Raw genomic sequence first — 25941 nt, 5'->3', positions numbered from 1 at the left:
CCACAGCTTGTAACTCTCTTTCTTATTTTTCCATCTTTAAAAGCCTCCTTAAAATCTAACTATTGACTGAAGGTTCAGTCAATGCCCCAACATTCGTAGTCCTCCTCAAATCTAAGCCTTAGCTATCAAACACTGTGCAATTTCTAGTAATGTTAAAATTGCGACATTGCCAATTGTGGCCTCCCATACAGATATCTCCATTTGTCAGTAAGGGTTCAGATCTGCTTGGTTACTTAAAGAATTGATAATTGAACTACAGAGAGCAGCAGGTTGCAGGTTCCATTCTTAGTTTGTGCATTGTTAACCGAGGGCAGTAGTTGGAGTGCTACAATTTGTTTCGTTAACTCTAGGTTAGGATGGTTAAAAGCAACCATAGATTCTCTCTCCTTTGAATCCAGCTAGAAAATACATGTCTGGATGTTGGGTGAGAACAGGATGAGTTTAACTGTGATGTTCCCCACCTGAGAATTGTCTGCCCAGATCAAATGTCCAGGTTGAAATGTGAGAAATGACCACTGGAAAGAGGTGCCAGGGGCTTCCCAGCCTCCAGTAACCTGAACCTTTGTCAGGAGAGGAAAGGGAGAAAATTGGCCCCAAAAATATTCTAATGCTGATGTTCCATTTTACCCTTCACAGGAATTTGAGCCTTGTCAGGATGGACACACAATACTATCCCAGTAAGGACTGGCAGCCTGGAAACTAACCATTTAATCAGTTAACAAAGTATATTTTATTGGTGTGTAACTATAAACAGGAAGCTTTTCATAATTCACTTTGTATTCAATCATTATTGGCTGAAGCATTTAGACCAGAGAATGTAGCATCATTGAAACTAGAGAACTGATCTTGATATTTGGAAATAGATTTGTTGTTATGGAATAACCTTCACGAGGACCACACGGATCACTGGTTGATCTCCCCATGGGCTCTTAGAATATGGGTTCCCGTGGTGAGCGGGCACAGGCCTACCCAGCTGGGCCTCGTTAGAGGGACCTTACAATATAGCTCGCAGACCCAGAGGGGCAGTTTCCCAATTGTCCCGGGCTGGGATATTTGTTTTGTTTTGTGTAGCGGCTTTATTTTCAGTTTATAATAAACCAGTTTGGCCTTTCACCCTGCGCCTCCTGGAATTACTACATTGGCGACGGGATTCTGAGCAGCCTTTTCAAAACCCCTGCACAGCAACTCCGGTCAGAAACAAAGCAAAATGAAAAACCCGGAAATGTCCTTGTTTGGGAAACTTGAGCCTTATGATGCAGAGGTGGGGGACTGGCTCCGGTATGCCGAACTCATGCGCTTCCTCTTCGTGCCAATAAAGTAATCCTCTTGACAACATGCGGGCCCCAATGGTCAACATCATTCAGTGTTTAACTTATCCTGCAGCCCCGACACTAAAATCATCAAGGAGCTTGTAGATCTAGTAAAGAAACATTACAACCCACAAAGCTGTCCGTAATCCTCCAGCGTTACCGATTCAATGCGGTTGGGAGGTCCCCGGGGGAAGCTGTAATATAATTCCTGGCTAGATTAAGGAAGCTGACCGAATACTGCGAGTTTGGCCCATCCCTGTCCGAGATGCTCTGCGATTGGCTTGTGTGTGGGATCAATAATGTCGCGGTACAAAAAACATTTCAGCAGAACCCCCCCAGAGACCTCAAAAGGGCTATAGAATTAGCAGTATCCTGGGAGAACACCGGGAAAGGAGCCCAAGAACTCCAAAGGATGATGGACAGTAGCATTCTCAGGCTGAGGAGGTGGGGGCGGGGGCCTCGTACTGAAAGCCAACATTCCCAACGAAGGCTCCCACGTGCCTCACCCACCCCCAACTCAGCATTCAGTCAGGATAGTCTGGCATCTCAAAAGACGACCAGACAACCCTAGAGGGACCTGGGAGTCCTCCCCGGGGAGTACCTGTTTTGTGTTTTTGCACATTTAATTACAATTACAGTTAATAATAAAAGATTATGTGTGTTAAAGTTACAAACCTGGTGACTACAGTTTATTGGGCTCAGCCAAGGACCTGAGATGTTTTAAATAACATCTAATTTTACTTGTTGTGTGACTCCCTGTCGTGTTGGGCTGGAATTGTCCGCGCACTATCCCAGGGTGTCGTGACACAAGCTACTTGCTTTTCCAAGCCTGAGAATTAAATGGAAGGTGCTTTTTTTACTTTTGCTTGCCGTTTTAAAAACTTCTTTGGCATCCGATCGAGCCCGCCCACCATACGTTACTGTGCCAGCTGAGGATCTGTGGCTGCAGCTTTCTTCCAGCTGTTAATGATGATCCTGATTGCTGCCCATTTTAAGCAATCTCTGCCTTTTTACTCTTATTTTTCTCACCCTTCTTGTGACTCCGCTGTCACTCAGGTTCTTCACAGATTATTCTTCTGTCTTTCAGCTTTGCTCTCTTTTTGAATTTTGCTCAGTCTTAGCAGCGTGGTTAGCACTGTTGCTTCACAGCTCCAGCGTCCCGGGTTCGATTCCCGGCTTGGGTCACTGCCTGTGCGGAGTCTGCACGTTCTCCCCGTGTCTGTGTGGGTTTCCTCCGGGTGCTCCAGTTTCCTCCCACAGTCCAAAGATGTGCAGGTTAGGTGGTTTGGCCCTGATAAATTGCCCCTTAGTGTCCATAAAGGTTAGGTGAGGCTACTGGGTTACGGGGATAGGGTAGAGGTGTAGAGTGCTCTTTCCAAAGGACCGATGCAGACTCGATGGGCTGAATGGCCTCTTTCTGCACTGTAAATTCTAAAATTCTGTGATCTGGTTTGGTCCTTTGACTCTGCCTCTGAGTTCGATCAGGTCTGGCTTTTCATCTGCACACTGGATTCTTCTGCCACCTTTCAGCCGTGGTTTCCTTTTGTTTAGAATTTTGCTTAGCCTTGTGTGATCTAGCTGGGCCCCTTGGTTCTGCATTCAATCATGTCTGGCAATGGATCTGCACATACCCTTGTGGAGTCCTTTAGCTTCCACCTCTGCCGTGGAGCTTTTTCGGTGGTCTCCAACTGTGTCAGGCTTCAATTTCTTTAGTCTGTCATTCTGGGTTCTTTCTGCAGCTCCTCTGGGGATTTGGCGTCCATCCTTCATTGGCACCATGTTTTGTAAGGTGGTGTGGTATCTCAGTAAGAGGTTTGGAGGCTTCCTAGGTTGAACATAAATTGTTTATTGGTAATGCATAACTATGTACATCTCCAAGGTACCTGTAACATTATGGAAATGTTCAGTATACAAAGAGTTAATGTCATGTTACGATTAACCACTAGATGGAGCTAGGTGCAGTACTATATAAAGCACTGGCTCTCAGGCTTCTGGGAGAGGGAAGGCTGGAGTAGAGTGCATAGGAGAGATCTAGAGAGGGTGGAATACAGTTAGAGTGTGGAGACTAGTGTTAGTAGGGTGTAGATTACTATAATTATTGTTTGCTATAGGAGTAAGTGGTCTAGCTTAATTTATTTAATATAAAGAAAAGTTAGCTTTGTTAATGAACTTGGCTTTTGTGGTCTTTGTGAACTACGACATCCACCCTGAAAACAGAATCACAAAGAACACCACAGTACTGTCCTGCATGGGTGTTGTCTCCGGCTGGCACCTTCTGCACACAGTCCACTGTGATGTGATTCTCTACATCATACCGTGGGCAGTATTCATAGATTATCATAGAATTTACAGTGCAGAAGGAGGCCAATCGGCCCTTCGAGACTGCACCGGCTCTTGGAAAGAGCACCCTACCCAAGGTCAACACCTCCACCCTATCCCCATAACCCAGTAACACCACCCAACACTAAGGGCAATTTTGGACACGAAGGGCAATTTATCATGGCCAATCCACCTAACCTGCACATCTTTGGACTGTGGGAGGAAACCGGAGCACCCGGAGGAAACCCACGCAGACACGGGGAGGACGTGCAGACTCCGCACAGACAGTGACCCAGCGGGGAATCGAACCTGGGACCCTGGAGCTGTGAAGCAATTGTGCTATCCACAATGCTACCGTGCTGCCCCCTTAATTTATGTTCTCCAGATCCACATTCGCCTTTGCTCTGCCAACACCCTTAACTGTTTCCTAAATTCAGAAGAAAGCATAAGAAAAGGTAACCCAGAAACCTGCATGTGTGATTCCCGAAGTATGTTAGCTCGTGTGTCACCTCGACATTCATTGCAGTGGGTCAGTAGGTTCTGTTTTATGGTAATAGGGGTATTATTCCATGTAAGGCACCATATGTCATCAGTGGCACTGATTTCTTTAATGTTTTAGGATTTGTATTGGAGATTTGGGGTTTGAATTGGGAGATTGACCCTTTTCTCCCTGAAAAATGTAAATCAGAGCTGTTGTCCTTTGTTCTTCCATTCATAAATTAACGCTTGTTATATTTTATATATTTATTTCCCAGTATGTAATATATTAAAAATATTTTGTCTGATACTCTCTTCTGTTTGTCTCAATTATTTTCTACGATTGTGACTTTGCCGTGACACTTTGATCCAAAGTTAAACAGCGACGCATCTGACTGAAGAAATGGGAAACTTGCAAAAGTTATAATAGATTTCTGAAATAACCAATCCTAAAAAACTGGGTTCAGCGAGTGGACCCGTTTCTTGCTCTGTAACCAAAATTTCTAATGTTCAAAGCAAAATTTTAAGCAACTCAAAAATCAAAAGGTTACATATATTCATGGTAAACTGATTTATTCATTAAATTGTCTTTAAGTACATATTAATACCATTGTAAAGATTTCATTTATTAAGTCTGTGCCTCTCTCAAAAACACGGCCTTGACTGTGCCCAGAATTGTGACTAGCTGTGGCAATTTCCGAGGATGGACAGATAACGTGTTCACATTTTCTGACTTGTGTTTTGGTAACATTTAGTTAGCGTAATCGATACAGTCTCTAACAATATCCGTTTGTTTTTCAAAATTATGCGAAGAAAAGCTACAGAGTTTTATTCAGATAAAGTTTATATTGAGGTTTTTTTTAAAACAAAGTTGTATTTTTTGCGAGAGAGGCACAAAAAGACACATTAAAGCATTTCAAACAGACTAATTAAATATCCACTGTGGGCTGTTATTTTTCTGGGGTCGGAAAAAAACATGAGTGTTTCAGTTTGTGTTTTTGAAAATGAGTTACACACAGCCTGGACAATGAAGTTTCAACTAAACGTTATAATTGTAGCTATTCATTTTATTTGCCTCATTTGTTTTGCTAATCTTGGACTTAATTGTTTTGACAGACTGAAATGGAGATCAAGGGGACTGATAATAGGACCTGTTGATTTACTAATTTGCTAATGACTCCAAAATCAGGTTATGCATTCAGAATCTCCAAAGATATAATATAGAGGTTGTCCCCGAGATACAGAGAAAACTGAAGTTGGTAACAAGCTCAGGAAGCAATTCTTGGTAACCGTAAAATTGCAAACTAACAACCTCCTCAGATTGTGAGATAATGCTTGATGTGTGGTGACATAAATACAGAAAATAGTTCTCTTGTTTGGAGCAATCCTTTCTGAATATTCTTTTTCTCTTCATCCTGTTCAGAAAGGTGTCCGATTGCCATCCAGTGGGCTTGCATTGACCCTCCTCAAAATAGCAAGTTTATATCCTATACTTTATGACATTAGCAGACACCAGCGTACATTCTGCTATTTCCTTTGTTCAAAGCAGCTTCAGAATCGCTTGTGCGGTTTAAAATCAACAATTCAGTGCAGGGTTTAAAAGGAGTTTTGAATAAACATTACATAATATCGTAAAATGTTACAGCACGTACAAACTATTTCGCTTATCAATTGGTTTTTTCCCCCCCACAAACCACTGTGTTTAATTCCACTGTCCTTACTTGCTCCCTCTTAGCTTTAAGGATCTATGTTGAAGCCTCAATCATTCACTATATTTATTAATGACTTGGGATAAGACACTCAAGAACCATATGCACAACCTTGCCAATGAAACAAAGTTAGGTGACATCGTAAGTAGTATAAACAGGATGAAAAGTGATGAAAGAGACACTGATAGTTTAATTGTGTGGGTAAAACTGTGACAGATGGATTTTGGTATAGAGTGTTATTATTATGCGACTTATTTAAGTCTATTGCTGATGTCAACAGTAAGTGCTACGATGTCATTAGTTGTTCCCTATGTATATTGATATTTAACTGTCGTTAGTTTTAATTCTATTCTGTTACTGTTATTTCGATGTTAACTAGCTGCTCCTGATTTTGTGTCCATACTGTATTATAAACTTTGTTATTTTTATACATTAAAGATTAACTTATAACGTGTTTTCGACTACGTTTTTGTGGTCAAATTACCACACCTTTTTGACAACGAGGGTGGGATATAAAATATGGAGTTTCAACACGTTCAGCATGAAGTTTTACTAAGTTTGTAGATGGAACACAAGCAGCACCATGGCTATGGTCATTCGGTGAGCTTGTGTAAGAGAACGAGAACTGGACTGAATATGTGGAAAGGTTGGAACAATTTTTCTTGGCAAATGGGATCACAGATGAGGCTAGAAAACACTCAATTTTCCTGCGTGTGTTTGGGGGCGAGGGGTGGCACGGTAGCGCAGTGGTTAGCACTGCTGCCTCATGGCGCCGAGGACCCAGGTTCGGTCCCGGCCCGGGTCACTGTCCATGTGGAGTTTACACATTCTCCCCGTGTCTGCATGGATCTCACCCCCACAACCCAAAGATGTGCAGGGTAGGTGGATTGGCCACACTAAATTGCCCCTTAATTGGAAGAAAAAGAATTGGGCACTCGAACTGTAGAATAAAGAAAAACTGGATATGGCTGTCAACACGCATAAAGGGTTGTTCAAGTATGATTGTTTAGTTTTTAGTGTTTCCTCCAGTCTGGCGATCTTCCGAAGGATGATGGACAACTTGTTACAGGACATTCCTCATGTTGCAGCTTATTGAGATAACATTTTAATTTTGGGTTAGACTGAGGAGGAGAACCTCAGCAACCTGGATCAAGGTTTTCAGAGGTGGGACTGCGTCTGAAATGAAGCAAATGCATCTTTCAGGCACTGAGTGCTGAGTATCTGGGTCACAGGATCACCGCACAAGGCTTATCTCCTGTGGAAGGGAAAGTTTGTGCGATTAAGGAAGCTCCGGAGCCCAGGAATGTGGCCAAGCTATGAGGAGAGGTTGAATAAACTTGGTTTGTTCTCACTGGAACGAAGGAGGTTGAGGGGCGACCTGATAGAGGTCTACAAAACTATGAGGGGCATAGACAGAGTGGATAGTCAAAGATTTTTTTCCCAGGGTAGAGGGGTCAATTACTAGGGGGCATAGGTTTAAGGTGCGAGGGGCAAGGTTCAGAGGAGACGTACAAGGCAAGTTTTTTTTACACAGAGGGTAGTGGGTGCCTGGAACACGCTGCCAGAGGAGGTGGTGGAAGCAGGGACGATAGTGCTGTTCAAGGGGCATCTTGACAAATACATGAATAGGATGGGAATAGAGGGACACAGACACCAGAAGTGTAAAAGAATTTACTTTAGACGGGCAGCATGGCCGGCGCAGGCTTGGAGGGCCGAAGGGCCTGTTCCTGTGCTGTACTTTTCTTTGTTCTTTGTCATTTGTAGGTTTGGTAAACTATTTTGGAAGGTTTTGCCTGCCCAAAGTGTTGGATACACTGTACCTACTTCTGCACAAAGTGTGAGTCTGCACAGAAGAAGGTTTTCAAAGTAGTAAAAGTGCTGCTGCAGCACGGTGGCGCAGTGGTTAGCACTGCTGCCTATGGCGCCGAGGACCCGGGTTCGATCCTAGCCCTGGGTCACTGTCCGTGTGGAGTTGCACATTCTCCCTGTATTTGCGTGGGTTTCGCCCCCACAACCCGTGGATGTGCAGGGTAGGTGGATTGGCTATGCTAAATTGCCCCTTAATTGGAAAAAATGAATTGGGTTCTCTAAACTTATTTTAAAAAAAGAAAGTGCTGCTGCATTCGAAAAATCTGCTCGGTCACGTGGATCCAGACAGTGAACTTATCCTGTGCAAAGCCTCACCCTGTGGTTTGGGGCGGCATTTTGTCATGTAATGGGGGGGGGGGGGGACGGTTCCCATTGTTTTTTTATTCATTTTTTACGGGATGTGGGCTTTGCTGGCTGGACAAGCATTTGTTGCCCTTGAGAAGGTGGAGGTGAGCTGCATTCTTGAACCTTTGCAGTCCATGTGGCGTCGGTACACCCACTGTGCTGTTAGGGAGGGAGTTCCATAATTTTGACCCAGCGATAGTGAAGGAACAGAGATATATTTTCCAAGTCCAGCAGAGGGCAGTAGAGCGGAGCTGCTGATTGGCTGTTGCAAGGGAAATTTGCATACCTCCATTGTGGTCACCCTAACTTGAAGGTGTACCTGAGCTAGAGACCCTAGCTGTTCAAGTAGAGACAAGCATCCAGCAGAGGGCAGTAGAGCGGAGCTGCTGATTGGCTGTTGCAAGGGAACTTTGCATACCTCCGTTGTAGTCACCCAAACTTGAAGGTGGTTTGTGGAGGAGCTGTTGTCAAGTGACACTTAAACCCGAAACACTTCTTCAGTGTTTCCCTCCCTACCCCCTCCTCTAACCAAAAAAAAACAACCGCTGTAAAGATCAAGATGTGGAGATGCCGGCGTTGGACTGGGGTGAGCACAGAAGGAAGTCTTACAACACCAGGTCCAACAGGTTTGTTGCGATGTCACTAGCTTTCGGAGCACTGCTCCTTCCTCAGGTGAACATAGAACATAGAACGATACAGCGCCGTACAGGCCCTTCGGCCCACGATGTTGCACCGAAACAAAAGCCATCTAACCTACACTATGCCATTATCATCCATATGCTTATCCAATAAACTTTTAAATGCCCTCAATGTTGGCGAGTTCACTACTGTTGCAGGTAGGGCATTCCACGGCCTCACCACTCTTTGCGTAAAGAACCTACCTCTGACCTCTGTCCTATATCTATTACCCCTAAGTTTAAAGCTATGTCCCCTTGTGCCAGCCATTTCCATCCGCGGGAGAAGGCTCTCACTGTCCACCCTATCCAACCCCCTGATCATTTTGTATGCCTCTATTAAGTCTCCTCTTAACCGTCTTCTCTCCAACGAAAACAACCTCAAGTCCATCAGCCTTTCCTCATAAGATTTTCCCTCCATACCAGGCAACATCCTGGTAAATCTCCTCTGCACCCGCTCCAAAGCCTCCACGTCCTTCCTATAATGCGGTGACCAGAACTGTACGCAATACTCCAAATGCGGCCGTACCAGAGTTCTGTACAGCTGCAACATGACCTCCTGACTCCGGAACTCAATCGCTCTACCAATAAAGGCCAACACTCCATAGGCCTTCTTCACAACCCTATCAACCTGGGTGGCAACTTTCAGGGATCTATGTACATGGACACCTAGATCCCTCTGCTCATCCACACTTCCAAGAACTTTACCATTAGCCAAATATTCCGCATTCCTGTTATTCCTTCCAAAGTGAATCACCTCACACTTCTCTACATTAAACTCCATTTGCCACCTCTCAGCCCAGCTCTGCAGCTTATCTATGTCCCTCTGTAACCTGCTACATCCTTCCACACTGTCGACAACACCACCGACTTTAGTGTCGTCTGCAAATTTACTCACCCACCCTTCTGCGCCTTCCTCTAGGTCATTGATAAAAATGACAAACAGCAACGGCCCCAGAACAGATCCTTGTGGTACGCCACTTGTAACTGAACTCCATTCTGAACATTTCCCATCAACCACCACCCTCTGTCTTCTTTCAGCTAGCCAATTTCTGATCCACATCTCTAAATCACCCTCAATCCCCAGCCTCCGTATTTTCTGCAATAGCCTACCGTGGGGAACCTTATCAAACGCTTTACTGAAATCCATATACACCACATCAACTGCTCTACCCTCGTCTACCTGTTCAGTCACCTTCTCAAAGAACTCGATCAGGTTTGTGAGGCATGACCTACCCTTCACAAAGCCATGCTGACTATCCCTGATCATATTATTCCTATCTAGATAATTATAAATCTTGTCTCTTATAATCCCCTCCAAGACTTTACCCACTACAGACGTGAGGCTCACCGGTCTATAGTTGCCGGGGTTGTCTCTGCTCCCCTTTTTGAACAAAGGGACCACGTTTGCTATCCTCCAATCCTCTGGCACTATTCCTGTAGCCAATGATGACATAAAAATCAAAGCCAAAGGTCCAGCAGTCTCTTCCCTGGCCTCCCAGAGAATCCTAGGATAAATCCCATCAGGCCCCGGGGACTTATCTATTTTCAGCCTGTCCAGAATTTCCAACACCTCTTCCCTACGTACCTCAATGCCATCTATTCTCATGATGTGGACCTGCTAATGGTTGCATTCCAAGCATTGTTTGGCATCTTTGAATTTGTCTATATATGTGTTTCTGGAACATACCTCTTCATTCACCTGAGGAAGGAGCAGCGCTCCGAAAGCTAGTGACATCGAAACAAACCTGTTGGACTTTAACCTGGTGTTGTAAGACTTCTTACTGTAATCTATTCTAATAGCCTGGGTCTCAGCATTCTCCTCCACAACATTATCTTTTTCCTGAGTGAATACTGACGAAAAATATTCATTTAGTATCTCGCCTATCTCTTCAGACTCCACACACAACTTCCCATCCCTGTCCTTGACTGGTCCTACTCTTACCCTAGTCATTCGCTTATTCCTGACATACCTATAGAAAACTTTTGGGTTTTCCTTGATCCTACCTGCCAAATACTTCTCATGTCCCCTCCTTGCTCGTCTTAGCTCTTTCTTTAGATCCTTCCTCGCTACCTTGTAACTATCCATCACACAAACTGAAACTTCACACCTCATCTTCACATAGGCCTCCTTCTTCCTCTTAACAAGAGATTCCACTTCTTTGGTAAACCACGGTTCCCTCGCTCTACGCCTTCCTCCCTGCCTGACCGGTACGTACTTATCAAGAACACGCAGTAGCTGATCCTTGAACAAGCTCCACTTATCCAGTGTGCCCAACACTTGCAGCCTACTTCTCCAACCTATCCCCCCCACCCCCCCCCCCCCCCCCCAAGTCACATATAATGGCATCATAATTGCCCTTCCCCCAGCTCTCACTCTTGCCCTACAGTGTATACTTATCCCTTTCCATCACTAACGTAAACGTCACCGAATTGTGGTCACTGTCCCCAAAGTGCTCTCCTACCTCCAAATCCAACACCTGGCCAGGTTCATTATCCAAAACCAAATCCAACGTGGTCTCGCCTCTTGTTGGCCTGTCAACATATTGTGTCAGGAAACCCTCCTGCACACACTGTACAAAAAACGACCCATCTAATGTACACAAACTATATCTTTTCCAGTCAATATTTGGAAAGTTAAAGTCTCCCATAATAACTACCCTGTTACTTTCGCTCTTATCCAGGATCATCCTCGCCATCCTTTCCTCTACTTCCCTAGAACTATTTGGAGGCCTATAGAAAACTCCCAAAAGGGTGACCTCTCCTTTCCTGTTTCTAACCTCAGCCCATACTACCTCGGAAGATGAGTCCCCATCTAGCATCCTCTCCGCCACCGTAATACTGCTCTTGACTAGCAGTGCCACACCTTCCCCTCTTTTGCCTCCTTCTCTGAGCTTACAAAAACACCGAAACCCCGGAACCTGCAACATCCATTCCTGACCCTGCTCTATCCATGTCTCCGAAATGACCACAACATCGAAGTCCCAGGTACCAACCCATGCTGCCAGTTCCCCTACCTTATTTTGTATACTCCTGGCATTGAAGTAGACACACTTCAAACCACCTACCTGAACGCTGGCCCCCTCCTGCGACGTCAAATCTGTGCTCCTGACCTCTATACTCTCATTCTCTCGTACCCTAAAACTACAATCCAGGTTCCCATGCCCCTGCTGCATTAGTTTAAACCCCCCCCAAAGAGCACTAACAAATCTCCCCCCCAGGATATTTGTGCCCCTCAAGTTCAGATGTAGACCATCCTGTCTGTAGAGGTCCCACCTTCCCCAGAAAGAGCCCCAGTTATCCAGAAATCTGAATCCCTCCCGCCTGCACCATCCCTGTAGCCACGTGTTTAATTGCTCTCTCTCCCTATTCCTCATCTCATTATCACGTGGCACGGGCAACAACCCAGAGATAACAACTCTGTTTGTTCTAGTTCTGAGCTTCCATCCTAGCTCCCTGAAAGCCTGCCTGACATCCTTGTCCCCTTTCCTACCTATGTCGTTAGTGCCAATGTGGACCACGACTTGGGGCTGCTCCCCCTCCCCCTTAAGGACCCGGAAAACACGATCCGAGACATCACGTACCCTTGCACCTGGGAGGCAACATACCAAACGTGAGTCTCTCACGCTCCCACAAAATCTCCGATCTGTGCCCCTGACTATCAAGTCCCCAATTACTAATGCGCTGCTCCTCTCCCCCCTTCCCTTCTGAGCAACAGGGACAGACTCCGTGCCAGAGGCCCGTACCCCATGGCTTACCCCTGGTAAGTCCCCCCCCCACAAGTATCCAAAGCGGTATACTTGTTTCTCAGAGGAACGGCCGCAGGGGATCCCTGCACTGACTGCTTCTTCCCAGTCCCTCTTACAGTTACCCATCTATCTCCAATCTTTGGTGTAACTAATTCCCTGAAGCTGCTATCTATGACCCCCTCTGCCTCCCGAATGATCCGAAGTTCTTCCAACTCCAGCTCCAGTTCCCTAACTCGGTCTTGGAGGAGCTGGAGATGGGTGCACTTCCTGCAGGTAAAATCAGCAGGGACACTAACAGCATCCCTCACCTCAAACATTCTGCAGGAGGAACATTGCACTCCCTTCCCTGCCATCCCTCTAACTTTCTACCAAGATCTGGCTAACAACTAAATTTTAAAAAAATAATAATAATAATACAATATGGTACTTACCTCAGACCAATGGGTTTTATTATTAGGTTAGAGGAGGAGGGCGGGTGGGAGACACTACCCATGTCTCCCACCCGCTGAATGAAGAGGTTTGTTCCAGAAACACATATATAGACAGATTCAAAGATGCCAAACAATGCTTGGAATGCGAGCATTAGCAGGTGATTAAATCTTTACAGATCCAGAGATGGGGTAACCCCAGGTTAAAGAGGTGTGAATTGTACCAAGCCAGGACAGTTGGTAGGATTTTGCAGGCCAGATGGTGGGGGATGAATGTAATGAGACATGAATCCCAGGTCCCGGTTGAGGCCGCACTCATGTGTGCGGAACTTGGCTATAAGTTTCTGCTCGGCGATTCTGCGTTGTCGCGGGTCCTGAAGGCCGCCTTGGAGAACGCTTACCCGGAGATCAGAGGCTGAATGCCCTTGACTGCTGAAGTGTTCCCCGACTGGAAGGGAACATTCCTGCCTGGCATTTGTCGCGCGATGTCCGTTCATTCGTTGTCGCAGCGTCTGCATGGTCTCGCCAATGTACCACGCTTCGGGACATCCTTTCCTGCAGCGTATGAGGTAGACAACGTTGGCCGAGTCGCACGAGTATGTACCGCGTACCTGGTGGGTGGTGTTCTTGCGTATAGGGGAGTGTTTGGGTGGGGGATAGGGGAGTGTTTGGGTGGGGGACAGGGGAGTGTTTGGGTGAGGGATAGGGGAGTGTTTGAGTGGGGGATAGGGGAGTGTTTGGGTGGGGGATAGGGGAGTGTTTGGGTGGGGGATGAGGGGGTCTTTGGGATGAGGATAAGGGGAGTGTTTGGGTGGGGGATAGGGGAGTGTTTGGGTGGGGGATAGGGGAGTGTATGGGTGGGGGATAGGGGAGTGTTTGGGTGGGGGATAGGGGAGTGTTTGGGTGGGGGATAGGGGAGTGTTTGGAAGGGGGATGGGGTGTGTTTGGGTGGGGGATGGGGGGGTTTGGGTGGAGGATGGGGGGTGTTTGGGTGGGGAGAGGGGTGTGTTTGGAAGGGGGATGGGGTGGTGTTTGGAAGGGGGATGGGGGGGTGTTTGGGTGGGGGATGGGGGGGTGTTTGGGTGGGGGATGGGGGGGTGTTTGGGTGGGGGATGGGGGGGTGTTTGGGTGGGGGATGGGGGGGGTGTTTGGGTGGGGGATGGGGGGGGGTGTTTGGGTGGGGGATAGGGGTGTGTTTGAGTGGGGATAGGGGAGTGTTTGGGTGGGGGATAGGGGAGTGTTTGGGTGGGGGATAGGGGAGTGTTTGGGTGGGGGATGAGGGGGTCTTTGAGAGGGGGATAAGGGGAGTGTTTGGGTGGGGGATAGGGGAGTGTTTGGATGGGGGAATAGGGGAGTGTTTGGGTGGGGGATAGGGGAGTGTTTGGGTGGGGGATAGGGGAGTGTTTGGGTGGGGGATAGGGGAGTGTTTGGGTGGGGGATAGGGGAGTGTTTGGGTGGGGGATAGGGGAGTGTTTGGGTGGGGGATAGGGGAGTGTTTGGGTGGGGGATAGGGGAGTGTTTGGGTGGGGGATAGGGGAGTGTTTGGGTGGGGGATAGGGGAGTGTTTGAGTGGGGGATAGGGGAGTGTTTGGGTGGGGGATAGGGGAGTGTTTGGGTGGGGGATAGGTGAGTGTTTGGGTGGGGATAGAGGAGTGTTTGGGTGGGGGATAGGGGAGTGTTTGGGTGGGGGATGAGGGGGTCTTTGGGAGGAGGATAAGGGGAGTGTTTGGGTGGGGTATAGGGGAGTGTTGGGTGGGGGATAGGGGAGTGTTGGGTGGGGGATAGGGGAGTGTTTGGGTGGGGGATAGGGGAGTGTTTGGGTGGGGGATAGGGGAGTGTTTGGGTGGGGGATAGGGGAGTGTTTGGGTGGGGGATAGGGGAGTGTTTGGGTGGGGGATAGGGGAGTGTTTGAGTGGGGGATAGGGGAGTGTTTGGGTGGGGGTTAAGGGGAGTGTTTGGGTGGGGGATAGGTGAGTGTTTGGGTGGGGGATGACGGGGTGTTTGGGTGGGGGACGAGGGGGTGTTTGGGTGGGGGACGAGGGGGTGTTTGGGTGGGGGACGAGGGGGAGTTTGGGTGGGGGATAGGGGTGTGATTGGGTGGGGGATAAGGGAGTGTTTGGGTGGGGGATGAGGGGGTGTTTGGGTTGGGGAGAGGGGGGTGTTTGGGTGGGGGACGAGGGGGTGTTTGGGTGGGGGACGAGGGGGAGTTTGGGTGGGGGATAGGGGACTGTTTGGGTGGGGGATAGGGGCGTGATTGGGTGGGGGATAGGGGTGTGATTGGGTGGGGGATAAGGGAGTGTTTGGGTGGGGGATGAGGGGGGTTTGGGTGGGGGATGAGGGTGTGTTTGGGTGGGGGATGAGGGGGAGTTTGGGTGGGGGATCGGGGAGTGTTTGGTTGGGGGTTAGAGGTGTGTTTGGGTGGGGGATAGGGGTGTGTTTTGGTGGGGGATAGAGGAGTGTTTCGGTGGGGGATAGGGGAGTGTTTCGGTGGGGGATAGGGAAGTGTTTGTGTGGGGGATAGGGGGGTGTTTGGGTGAGGGATTGGGGTGTGTTTGGCTGGGGGATAGGGGAGTGTTTCGGTTGGGGTAGGGGTGTGTTTGGATGGGGGATGTTTGGGTGGGGGTAGGGGTATGTTTGGGTGGGGGATAGGGGAGTGTTTGGGTGGGGGATAGGGGAGTGTTTGGGTGGGGGATAGGGGAGTGTTTGGGTGGGGGATAGGGGAGTGTTTGAGTGGGGATAGGTGAGTGTTTGGGTGGGGGATAGGGGAGTGTTTGGGTGGGGGATGGGGAGTGTTTGGGTGGGGGATAAGGGTGTGTTTGGGTGGGGGATAGGGGAGTGTTTGGGTGGGGGATAGGGGAGTGTTTGGGTGGGGGATAGGGGAGTGTTTGGGTGGGGGATAGGGGAGTGTTTGGGTGGGGGATAGGGGAGTGTTTGAGTGGGGGATAGGGGAGTGTTTGGGTGGGGGATAGGGGAGTGTTTGGGTGGGGGATAGGGGAGTGTTTGGGTGGGGGATAGGTGAGTGTTTGGGTGGGGATAGAGGAGTGTTTGGGTGGGGGATAGGGGAGTGTTTGGGTGGGGGATGAGGGGGTCTTTGGGAGGAGGATAAGGGGAGTGTTTGGGTGGGGTATAGGGGAGTGTTGGGTGGGGGATAGGGGAGTGTTGGGTGGGGGATAGGGGAGTGTTTGGGTGGGGGATAGGGGAGTGTTTGGGTGGGGGATAGGGGAGTGTTTGGGTGGGGGATAGGGGAGTGTTTGGGTGGGGGATAGGGGAGTGTTTGGGTGGGGGATAGGGGAGTGTTTGAGTGGGGGATAGGGGAGTGTTTGGGTGGGGGTTAAGGGGAGTGTTTGGGTGGGGGATAGGTGAGTGTTTGGGTGGGGGATGACGGGGTGTTTGGGTGGGGGACGAGGGGGTGTTTGGGTGGGGGACGAGGGGGTGTTTGGGTGGGGGACGAGGGGGAGTTTGGGTGGGGGACGAGGGGGAGTTTGGGTGGGGGATAGGGGTGTGATTGGGTGGGGGATAAGGGAGTGTTTGGGTGGGGGATGAGGGGGTGTTTGGGTTGGGGAGAGGGGGGTGTTTGGGTGGGGGACGAGGGGGTGTTTGGGTGGGGGACGAGGGGGAGTTTGGGTGGGGGATAGGGGACTGTTTGGGTGGGGGATAGGGGCGTGATTGGGTGGGGGATAGGGGTGTGATTGGGTGGGGGATAAGGGAGTGTTTGGGTGGGGGATGAGGGGGGTTTGGGTGGGGGATGAGGGTGTGTTTGGGTGGGGGATGAGGGGGAGTTTGGGTGGGGGATCGGGGAGTGTTTGGTTGGGGGTTAGAGGTGTGTTTGGGTGGGGGATAGGGGTGTGTTTTGGTGGGGGATAGAGGAGTGTTTCGGTGGGGGATAGGGGAGTGTTTCGGTGGGGGATAGGGAAGTGTTTGTGTGGGGGATAGGGGGGTGTTTGGGTGAGGGATTGGGGTGTGTTTGGCTGGGGGATAGGGGAGTGTTTCGGTTGGGGTAGGGGTGTGTTTGGATGGGGGATGTTTGGGTGGGGGTAGGGGTATGTTTGGGTGGGGGATAGGGGAGTGTTTGGGTGGGGGATAGGGGAGTGTTTGGGTGGGGGATAGGGGAGTGTTTGGGTGGGGGATAGGGGAGTGTTTGGGTGGGCGATAGGGGAGTGTTTGGGTGGGCGATATGGGAGTGTTTGGGTGGGGGATAGGGGAGTGTTTGGGTGGGGGATTGGGGTGTGTTTGGGTGGGGGATTGTGGTGTGTTTGGCTGGGGGATAGGGGAGTGTTTGGGTGGGGCATAAGGGAGTATTTGGGTGGAGGATGGGGAGTGTTTGGGTGGGGGATAGGGGAGTGTTTGGGTGGGGAATAGGGGAGTGTTTGGGTGGGGGATAGGGGAGTGTTTGGGTGGGGGATAGGGGAGTGTTTGGGTGGGGGATAGGGGAGTGTTTGGGTGGGGGATAGGGGAATGTTTGGGTGGGGGATAGGGGAGTGTTTGAGTGGGGGTTGGGGAGTGTTTGGGTGGGGTTAAGGGGAGTGTTTGGGTGGGGGATAGGGGAGTGTTTGGGTGGGGGATGACGGGGTGTTTGGGTGGGGGACGAGGGGGTGTTTGGGTGGGGGACGAGGGGGTGTTTGGGTGGGGGACGAGGGGGTGTTTGGGTGGGGGACGAGGGGGAGTTTGGGTGGGGGATAGGGGAGTGTTTGGGTGGGGGATAGGGGTGTGATTGGGTGGGGGATAGGCGTGTGATTGGGTGGGGGATAAGGGAGTGTTTGGGTGGGGGATAAGGGGGTGTTTGCGTTGGGGAGAGGGGGGTGTTTGGGTGGGGGACGAGGGGGTGTTTGGGTGGGGGACGAGGGGGAGTTTGGGTGGGGGATAGGGGAGTGTTTGGGTGGGGGATAGGGGTGTGATTGGGTGGGGGATAGGGGTGTGATTGGGTGGGGGATAAGGGAGTGTTTGGGTGGGGGATGAGGAGGAGTTTGGGTGGGGGATGAGGGGGTGTTTGGGTGGGGGATGAGGGGGAGTTTGGGTGGGGGATAGGGGAGTGTTTGGGTGGGGGATGGGGAGTGTTTGGGTGGGGGATAAGGGTGTGTTTGGGTGGGGGATAGGGGAGTGTTTGGGTGGGGGATAGGGGAGTGTTTGGGTGGGGGATAGGGGAGTGTTTGGGTGGGGGATGGGGAGTGTTTGGGTGGGTGATAAGGGTGTGTTTGGGTGGGGGATAGGGGAGTGTTTGGGTGGGGGATGGGGAGTGTTTGGGTGGGGGATAAGGGTGTGTTTGGGTGGGGGATAGGGGAGTGTTTGGGTGGGGGATAGGGGAGTGTTTGGGTGGGGGTTAGGGGAGTGTTTGGGTGGGGGATGGGGAGTGTTTGGGTGGGGGATGGGGGTTGGGGGGGAGGGATGGGGGTTGGGGGGAGAGGGATGGGGGTTGGGGGGAGGGGGGTGGGGGATAGGGGAGTGTTTGGGTGGGGGATAGGGGAGTGTTTGGGTGGGGGATAGGGGAGTGTTTGGGTGGGGGATAGGGGAGTGTTTCGAGTGGGGGATAGGGGAGTGTTTGGGTGGGGGATAGGGGAGTGTTTGGGTGGGGGATAGGTGAGTGTTTGGGTGGGGATAGAGGAGTGTTTGGGTGGGGGATAGGGGAGTGTTTGGGTGGGGGATGAGGGGGTCTTTGGGAGGAGGATAAGGGGAGTGTTTGGGTGGGGTATAGGGGAGTGTTGGGTGGGGGATAGGGGAGTGTTGGGGTGGGGGATAGGGGAGTGTTTGGGTGGGGGATAGGGGAGTGTTTGGGTGGGGGATAGGGGAGTGTTTGGGTGGGGGATAGGGGAGTGTTTGGGTGGGGGATAGGGGAGTGTTTGGGTGGGGGGATAGGGGAGTGTTTGAGTGGGGGATAGGGGAGTGTTTGGGTGGGGGTTAGGGGAGTGTTTGGGTGGGGGATAGGTGAGTGTTTGGGTGGGGGATGACGGGGTGTTTGGGTGGGGGACGAGGGGGTGTTTGGGTGGGGGACGAGGGGGGTGTTTGGGTGGGGGACGAGGGGGAGTTTGGGTGGGGGATAGGGGTGTGATTGGGTGGGGGATAAGGGAGTGTTTGGGTGGGGGATGAGGGGGTGTTTGGGTTGGGGAGAGGGGGGTGTTTGGGTGGGGGACGTGGGGGTGTTTGGGTGGGGGACGAGGGGGAGTTTGGGTGGGGGATAGGGGACTGTTTGGGTGGGGGATAGGGGCGTGATTGGGTGGGGGATAGGGGGTGTGATTGGGTGGGGGATAAGGGAGTGTTTGGGTGGGGGATGAGGGGGGTTTGGGTGGGGGATGAGGGTGTGTTTGGGTGGGGGATGAGGGGGAGTTTGGGTGGGGGATCGGGGAGTGTTTGGTTGGGGGTTAGAGGTGTGTTTGGGTGGGGGATAGGGGTGTGTTTTGGTGGGGGATAGAGGAGTGTTTCGGTGGGGGATAGGGGAGTGTTTCGGTGGGGGATAGGGAAGTGTTTGTGTGGGGGGATAGGGGGGTGTTTGGGTGAGGGATTGGGGTGTGTTTGGCTGGGGGATAGGGGAGTGTTTCGGTTGGGGTAGGGGTGTGTTTGGATGGGGGATGTTTGGGTGGGGGTAGGGGTATGTTTGGGTGGGGGATAGGGGAGTGTTTGGGTGGGGGATAGGGGAGTGTTTGGGTGGGGGATAGGGGAGTGTTTGGGTGGGGGATAGGGGAGTGTTTGAGTGGGGATAGGTGAGTGTTTGGGTGGGGGATAGGGAGTGTTTGGGTGGGGGATGGGGAGTGTTTGGGGTGGGGGATAAGGGTGTGTTTGGGTGGGGGATAGGGGAGTGTTTGGGTGGGGGATAGGGGAGTGTATGGGTGGGGGATAGGGGAGTGTTTGGGTGGGGGATAGGGGAGTGTTTGGGTGGGGGGATAGGGGAGTGTTTGGAAGGGGGATGGGGTGTGTTTGGGTGGGGGATGGGGGGGGTTTGGGTGGAGGATGGGGGGTGTTTGGGTGGGGAGAGGGGTGTGTTTGGAAGGGGGATGGGGGGGTGTTTGGAAGGGGGATGGGGGGGTGTTTGGGTGGGGGATGGGGGGGTGTTTGGGTGGGGGATGGGGGGGTGTTTGGGTGGGGGATGGGGGGGTGTTTGGGGTGGGGGATGGGGGGGGTGTTTGGGTGGGGGATGGGGGGGGGTGTTTGGGTGGGGGATGGGGGGGGTGTTTGGGTGGGGGATAGGGGTGTGTTTGAGTGGGGATAGGGGGAGTGTTTGGGTGGGGGATAGGGGAGTGTTTGGGTGGGGGGATAGGGGAGTGTTTGGGTGGGGGATGAGGGGGTCTTTGAGAGGGGGATAAGGGGAGTGTTTGGGTGGGGGATAGGGGAGTGTTTGGATGGGGGGAATAGGGGAGTGTTTGGGTGGGGGATAGGGGGAGTGTTTGGGTGGGGGATAGGGGAGTGTTTGGGTGGGGGATAGGGGAGTGTTTGGGTGGGGGATAGGGGAGTGTTTGGGTGGGGGATAGGGGAGTGTTTGGGTGGGGGATAGGGGAGTGTTTGGGTGGGGGATAGGGGAGTGTTGAGTGGGGGATAGGGGAGTGTTTGGGGTGGGGGATAGGGGAGTGTTTGGGTGGGGGATAGGTGAGTGTTTGGGTGGGGATAGAGGAGTGTTTGGGTGGGGGGATAGGGGAGTGTTTGGGTGGGGGATGAGGGGGGTCTTTGGGAGGAGGATAAGGGGAGTGTTTGGGTGGGGTATAGGGGAGTGTTGGGTGGGGGATAGGGGAGTGTTGGGTGGGGGATAGGGGAGTGTTTGGGTGGGGGATAGGGGAGTGTTTGGGTGGGGGATAGGGGAGTGTTTGGGTGGGGGATAGGGGAGTGTTTGGGTGGGGGATAGGGGAGTGTTTGGGTGGGGGATAGGGGAGTGTTTGAGTGGGGGATAGGGGAGTGTTTGGGTGGGGGTTAAGGGGAGTGTTTGGGTGGGGGATAGGTGAGTGTTTGGGTGGGGGATGACGGGGTGTTTGGGTGGGGGACGAGGGGGTGTTTGGGTGGGGGACGAGGGGGTGTTTGGGTGGGGGACGAGGGGGAGTTTGGGTGGGGGACGAGGGGGAGTTTGGGTGGGGGATAGGGGTGTGATTGGGTGGGGGATAAGGGAGTGTTTGGGTGGGGGATGAGGGGGTGTTTGGGTTGGGGAGAGGGGGGTGTTTGGGTGGGGGACGAGGGGGGTGTTTGGGTGGGGGACGAGGGGGAGTTTGGGTGGGGGATAGGGGACTGTTTGGGTGGGGGATAGGGGCGTGATTGGGTGGGGGATAGGGGTGTGATTGGGTGGGGGATAAGGGAGTGTTTGGGTGGGGGATGAGGGGGGTTTGGGTGGGGGATGAGGGTGTGTTTGGGTGGGGGATGAGGGGGAGTTTGGGTGGGGGATCGGGGAGTGTTTGGTTGGGGGTTAGAGGTGTGTTTGGGTGGGGGATAGGGGTGTGTTTTGGTGGGGGATAGAGGAGTGTTTCGGTGGGGGATAGGGGAGTGTTTCGGTGGGGGATAGGGAAGTGTTTGTGTGGGGGATAGGGGGGTGTTTGGGTGAGGGATTGGGGTGTGTTTGGCTGGGGGATAGGGGAGTGTTTCGGTTGGGGTAGGGGTGTGTTTGGATGGGGGATGTTTGGGTGGGGGTAGGGGTATGTTTGGGTGGGGGATAGGGGAGTGTTTGGGTGGGGGATAGGGGAGTGTTTGGGTGGGGGATAGGGGAGTGTTTGGGTGGGGGATAGGGGAGTGTTTGGGTGGGCGATAGGGGAGTGTTTGGGTGGGCGATATGGGAGTGTTTGGGTGGGGGATAGGGGAGTGTTTGGGTGGGGGATTGGGGTGTGTTTGGGTGGGGGATTGTGGTGTGTTTGGCTGGGGGATAGGGGAGTGTTTGGGTGGGGCATAAGGGAGTATTTGGGTGGAGGATGGGGAGTGTTTGGGTGGGGGATAGGGGAGTGTTTGGGTGGGGAATAGGGGAGTGTTTGGGTGGGGGATAGGGGAGTGTTTGGGTGGGGGATAGGGGAGTGTTTGGGTGGGGGATAGGGGAGTGTTTGGGTGGGGGATAGGGGAATGTTTGGGTGGGGGATAGGGGAGTGTTTGAGTGGGGGTTGGGGAGTGTTTGGGTGGGGTTAAGGGGAGTGTTTGGGTGGGGGATAGGGGAGTGTTTGGGTGGGGGATGACGGGGTGTTTGGGTGGGGGACGAGGGGGTGTTTGGGTGGGGGACGAGGGGGTGTTTGGGTGGGGGACGAGGGGGTGTTTGGGTGGGGGACGAGGGGGTGTTTGGGTGGGGGACGAGGGGGAGTTTGGGTGGGGGATAGGGGAGTGTTTGGGTGGGGGATAGGGGTGTGATTGGGTGGGGGATAGGCGTGTGATTGGGTGGGGGATAAGGGAGTGTTTGGGTGGGGGATAAGGGGGTGTTTGCGTTGGGGGAGAGGGGGGTGTTTGGGTGGGGGACGAGGGGGTGTTTGGGTGGGGGACGAGGGGGAGTTTGGGTGGGGGATAGGGGAGTGTTTGGGTGGGGGATAGGGGTGTGATTGGGTGGGGGATAGGGGTGTGATTGGGTGGGGGATAAGGGAGTGTTTGGGTGGGGGATGAGGAGGAGTTTGGGTGGGGGATGAGGGGGTGTTTGGGTGGGGGATGAGGGGGAGTTTGGGTGGGGGATAGGGGAGTGTTTGGGTGGGGGATGGGGAGTGTTTGGGTGGGGGATAAGGGTGTGTTTGGGTGGGGGATAGGGGAGTGTTTGGGTGGGGGATAGGGGAGTGTTTGGGTGGGGGATAGGGGAGTGTTTGGGTGGGGATGGGGAGTGTTTGGGTGGGTGATAAGGGTGTGTTTGGGTGGGGGATAGGGGAGTGTTTGGGTGGGGGATGGGGAGTGTTTGGGTGGGGGATAAGGGTGTGTTTGGGTGGGGGATAGGGGAGTGTTTGGGTGGGGGATAGGGGAGTGTTTGGGTGGGGGTTAGGGGAGTGTTTGGGTGGGGGATGGGGAGTGTTTGGGTGGGGGATGGGGGTTGGGGGGGAGGGATGGGGGTTGGGGGGGGAGGGATGGGGGTTGGGGGGAGGGGGGTGGGGGATAGGGGAGTGTTTGGGTGGGGGATAGGGGAGTGTTTGGGTGGGGGATAAGGGTGTGTTTGGGTGAGGGATAGGGGGGTGTTTGGGTGGGGGATTGGGGAGTGTTTGGGTGGGGGATAGGGGGGTGTTTGGGTGGGGGATAGGGGAGTGTTTGGGTGGGGGATAGGGGAGTGTTTGGGTGGGGGATAGGGGAGTGTTTGGGTGGGGGATGAGGTGGTCTTTGGGAGGAGGATAAGGGGAGTGTTTGGGTGGGGGATAGGGGAGTGTTGGGTGGGGAATAGGGGAGTGTTTGGGTGGGGGATAGGGGAGTGTTTGGGTGGGGGATAGGGGAGTGTTTGGGTGGGGGATAGGGGAGTGTTTGGGTGGGGGATAGGGGAGTGTTTGGGTGGGGGATAGGGGAGTGTTTGAGTGGGGGATAGGGGAGTGTTTGGGTGGGGGTTAAGGGGAGTGTTTGGGTGGGGGATAGGTGAGTGTTTGGGTGGGGGATGACGGGGTGTTTGGGTGGGGGACGAGGGGGTGTTTGCGTGGGGGACGAGGGGGTGTTTGGGTGGGGGACGAGGGGGAGTTTGGGTGGGGGATAGGGGTGTGATTGGGTGGGGGATAAGGGAGTGTTTGGGTGGGGGATGAGGGGGAGTTTGGGTGGGGGATGAGGGGGAGTTTGGGTGGGGGATGAGGGGGAGTTTGGGTGGGGGATGAGGGGGTGTTTGGGTGGGGGATGAGGGGGAGTTTGGGTGGGGGATCGGGGAGTGTTTGGGTGGGGGTTAGAGGTCTGTTTGGGTGGGGGATAGGGGTGTGTTTTGGTGGGGGATAGAGGAGTGTTTCGGTGGGGGATAGGGGAGTGTTTCGGTGGGGGATAGGGAAGTGTTTGTGTGGGGGATAGGGGGTGTTTGGGTGGGGGATTGGGGTGTGTTTGGCTGGGGGATAGGGGAGTGTTTCGGTTGGGGTAGGGCTGTGTTTGGATGGGGGATGTTTGGGTGGGGGTAGGGGTATGTTTGGGTGGGGGATAGGGGAGTGTTTGGGTGGGGGATAGGGGAGTGTTTGGGTGGGGGATAGGGGAGTGTTTGGGTGGGGGATAGGGGAGTGTTTGGGTGGGGGATAGGGGAGTGTTTGGGTGGGGGATAGGGGAGTGTTTGGGTGGGGGATAGGGGAGTGTTTGGGTGGGCGATAGGGGAGTGTTTGGGTGGGCGATAGGGGAGTGTTTGGGTGGGGGATAGGGGAGTGTTTGGGTGGGGGATAGGGGAGTGTTTGGGTGGGGGATAGGGGAGTGTTTGGGTGGGGGATAGGGGAGTGTTTGGGTGGGGGATAGGGGAGTGTTTGGGTGGGGGATAGGGGAGTGTTTGAGTGGGGGTTGGGGAGTGTTTGGGTGGGGTTAAGGGGAGTGTTTGGGTGGGGGATAGGTGAGTGTTTGGGTGGGGGATGACGGGGTGTTTGGGTGGGGGATAAGGGGGTGTTTGGGTTGGGGAGAGGGGGTGTTTGGGTGGGGGACGAGGGGGTGTTTGGGTGGGGGACGAGGGGGTGTTTGGGTGGGGGATAGGGGAGTGTTTGGGTGGGGGATAGGGGTGTGATTGGGTGGGGGATAGGGGTGTGATTGGGTGGGGGATAAGGGAGTGTTTGGGTGGGGGATGAGGGGGAGTTTGGGTGGGGGATGAGGGGGAGTTTGGGTGGGGGATGAGGGGGAGTTTGGGTGGGGGATGAGGGGGTGTTTGGGTGGGGGATGAGGGGGAGTTTGGGTGGGGGATAGGGGAGTGTTTGGGTGGGGGATGGGGAGTGTTTGGGTGGGGGATAAGGGTGTGTTTGGTGGGGGATAGGGGAGTGTTTGGGTGGGGGATTGGGGAGTGTTTGGGTGGGGGATAGGGGAGTGTTTGGGTGGGGGATGGGGAGTGTTTGGGTGGGGGATGGGGAGTGTTTGGGTGGGGGATAGGGGTGTTTGGGTGGGGGTTAGGGGAGTGTTTGGGTGGGGGGGGATTGGGGAAGTGTTTGGGTGGGGGATGGGGTGTGTTTGGGTGGGGGATAGGGGAGTGTTTGGGTGGGGGGTTAGGGGGAGTGTTTGGGTGGGGGGGTAGGGGAGTGTTTGGGTGGGGGATGGGGGTGTGGGGGGGGGGGGGGGTTGGGGTTGGGGGGGGTGGGATGGGGGTTGGGGGGGGTGGGATGGGGGTTGGGGGGGGTGGATGGGGGTTGGGGGGGTGGGGTGGGGGTGGGGGGGTGGGGGTGGGGGATAGGGGTGTGTTTGGGTGGGGGTTAGGGGGGGTGTTTGGGTGGGGGTAGGGGGGGTGTGGTGGGGGTGGGGGTGTTTGGGTGGGGGTGGGGGTGTTTGGGTGGGGGGTTAGGGGAGTGTTTGGGTGGGGGTGGGGGTGTTTGGGTGGGGGTTGGGGGTGTTTGGGTGGGGGATTGGGGTGTGTTTGGGTGGGGGGTTGGGGGGTGTTGGGGGGGTTGGGGGGTTGGGGGGGGAGGGTGTGTTTGGGTGGGGGATAGGGGAGTGTTGGGTGGGGGTTAGGGGTGTGTTGGGTGGGGGTTGGGGTGTTTGGGTGGGGGATAGGGGGGTGTTTGGGTGGGGGATGGGGTGTGTTGGGTGGGGGTGGGGGTGTGGGGTGGTGTTTGGGGTGGGGGTTAGGGGGTGTTTGGGTGGGGGATAGGGGGTGTGGGTGGGGGTGGGGGTGTTTGGGTGGGGGTTGGGGGTGTTTGGGTGGGGGTGGGGTGGGTGTTGGGTGTGGGGTGGGGGGGGGTGTTGGGTGGGGGATTGGGGGGTGTTTGGGGGGGGTTTGGGTGGGGGATAGGGGTGTGGGTGGGGGTAGGGAGTGTTTGGGTGGGGGTTAGGGGGGTGTGTTGGGGTGGGGGATAGGGGGTGTTTGGGTGGGGGATAGGGGGAGTGTTTGGGTGGGGGATGGGGGGTGTTTGGGTGGGGGATAGGGGTGTGTTTGGGTGGGGGATAGGGGTGTGTTTGGGTGGGGGGTTTGGGGGGGGAGTGTTTGGGTGGGGGATAGGGGGAGTGTTTGGGTGGGGGATAGGGGAGTGTTTGGGTGGGGGGATGGGGGAGTGTTTGGGTGGGGG

At 53.5% G+C, this 25941-nt stretch overlaps 1 protein-coding gene across 3 annotated transcripts in view; it reads left to right on the top strand.

The window, feature by feature from the left end:
• LOC140403122 (uncharacterized) overlaps positions 1 to 1984 on the top strand; it is a 164501-nt gene extending 162517 nt beyond the window's left edge. For all 3 annotated transcript variants that reach the window (XM_072490766.1, XM_072490765.1, XM_072490764.1), the window contains one exon: positions 637 to 1984. The gene's annotated coding sequence lies outside the window, so the exon portion shown is untranslated. The remainder of the gene's footprint in view (positions 1 to 636) is intronic.
• Positions 1985 to 25941: the final 23957 nt, after the last annotated feature.

Source organism: Scyliorhinus torazame, chromosome 27 (assembly GCF_047496885.1).
Source record: "Scyliorhinus torazame isolate Kashiwa2021f chromosome 27, sScyTor2.1, whole genome shotgun sequence".
NCBI lineage: Eukaryota > Metazoa > Chordata > Chondrichthyes > Carcharhiniformes > Scyliorhinidae > Scyliorhinus > Scyliorhinus torazame.
This window is presented reverse-complemented; position numbering and strand designations above follow the sequence as displayed.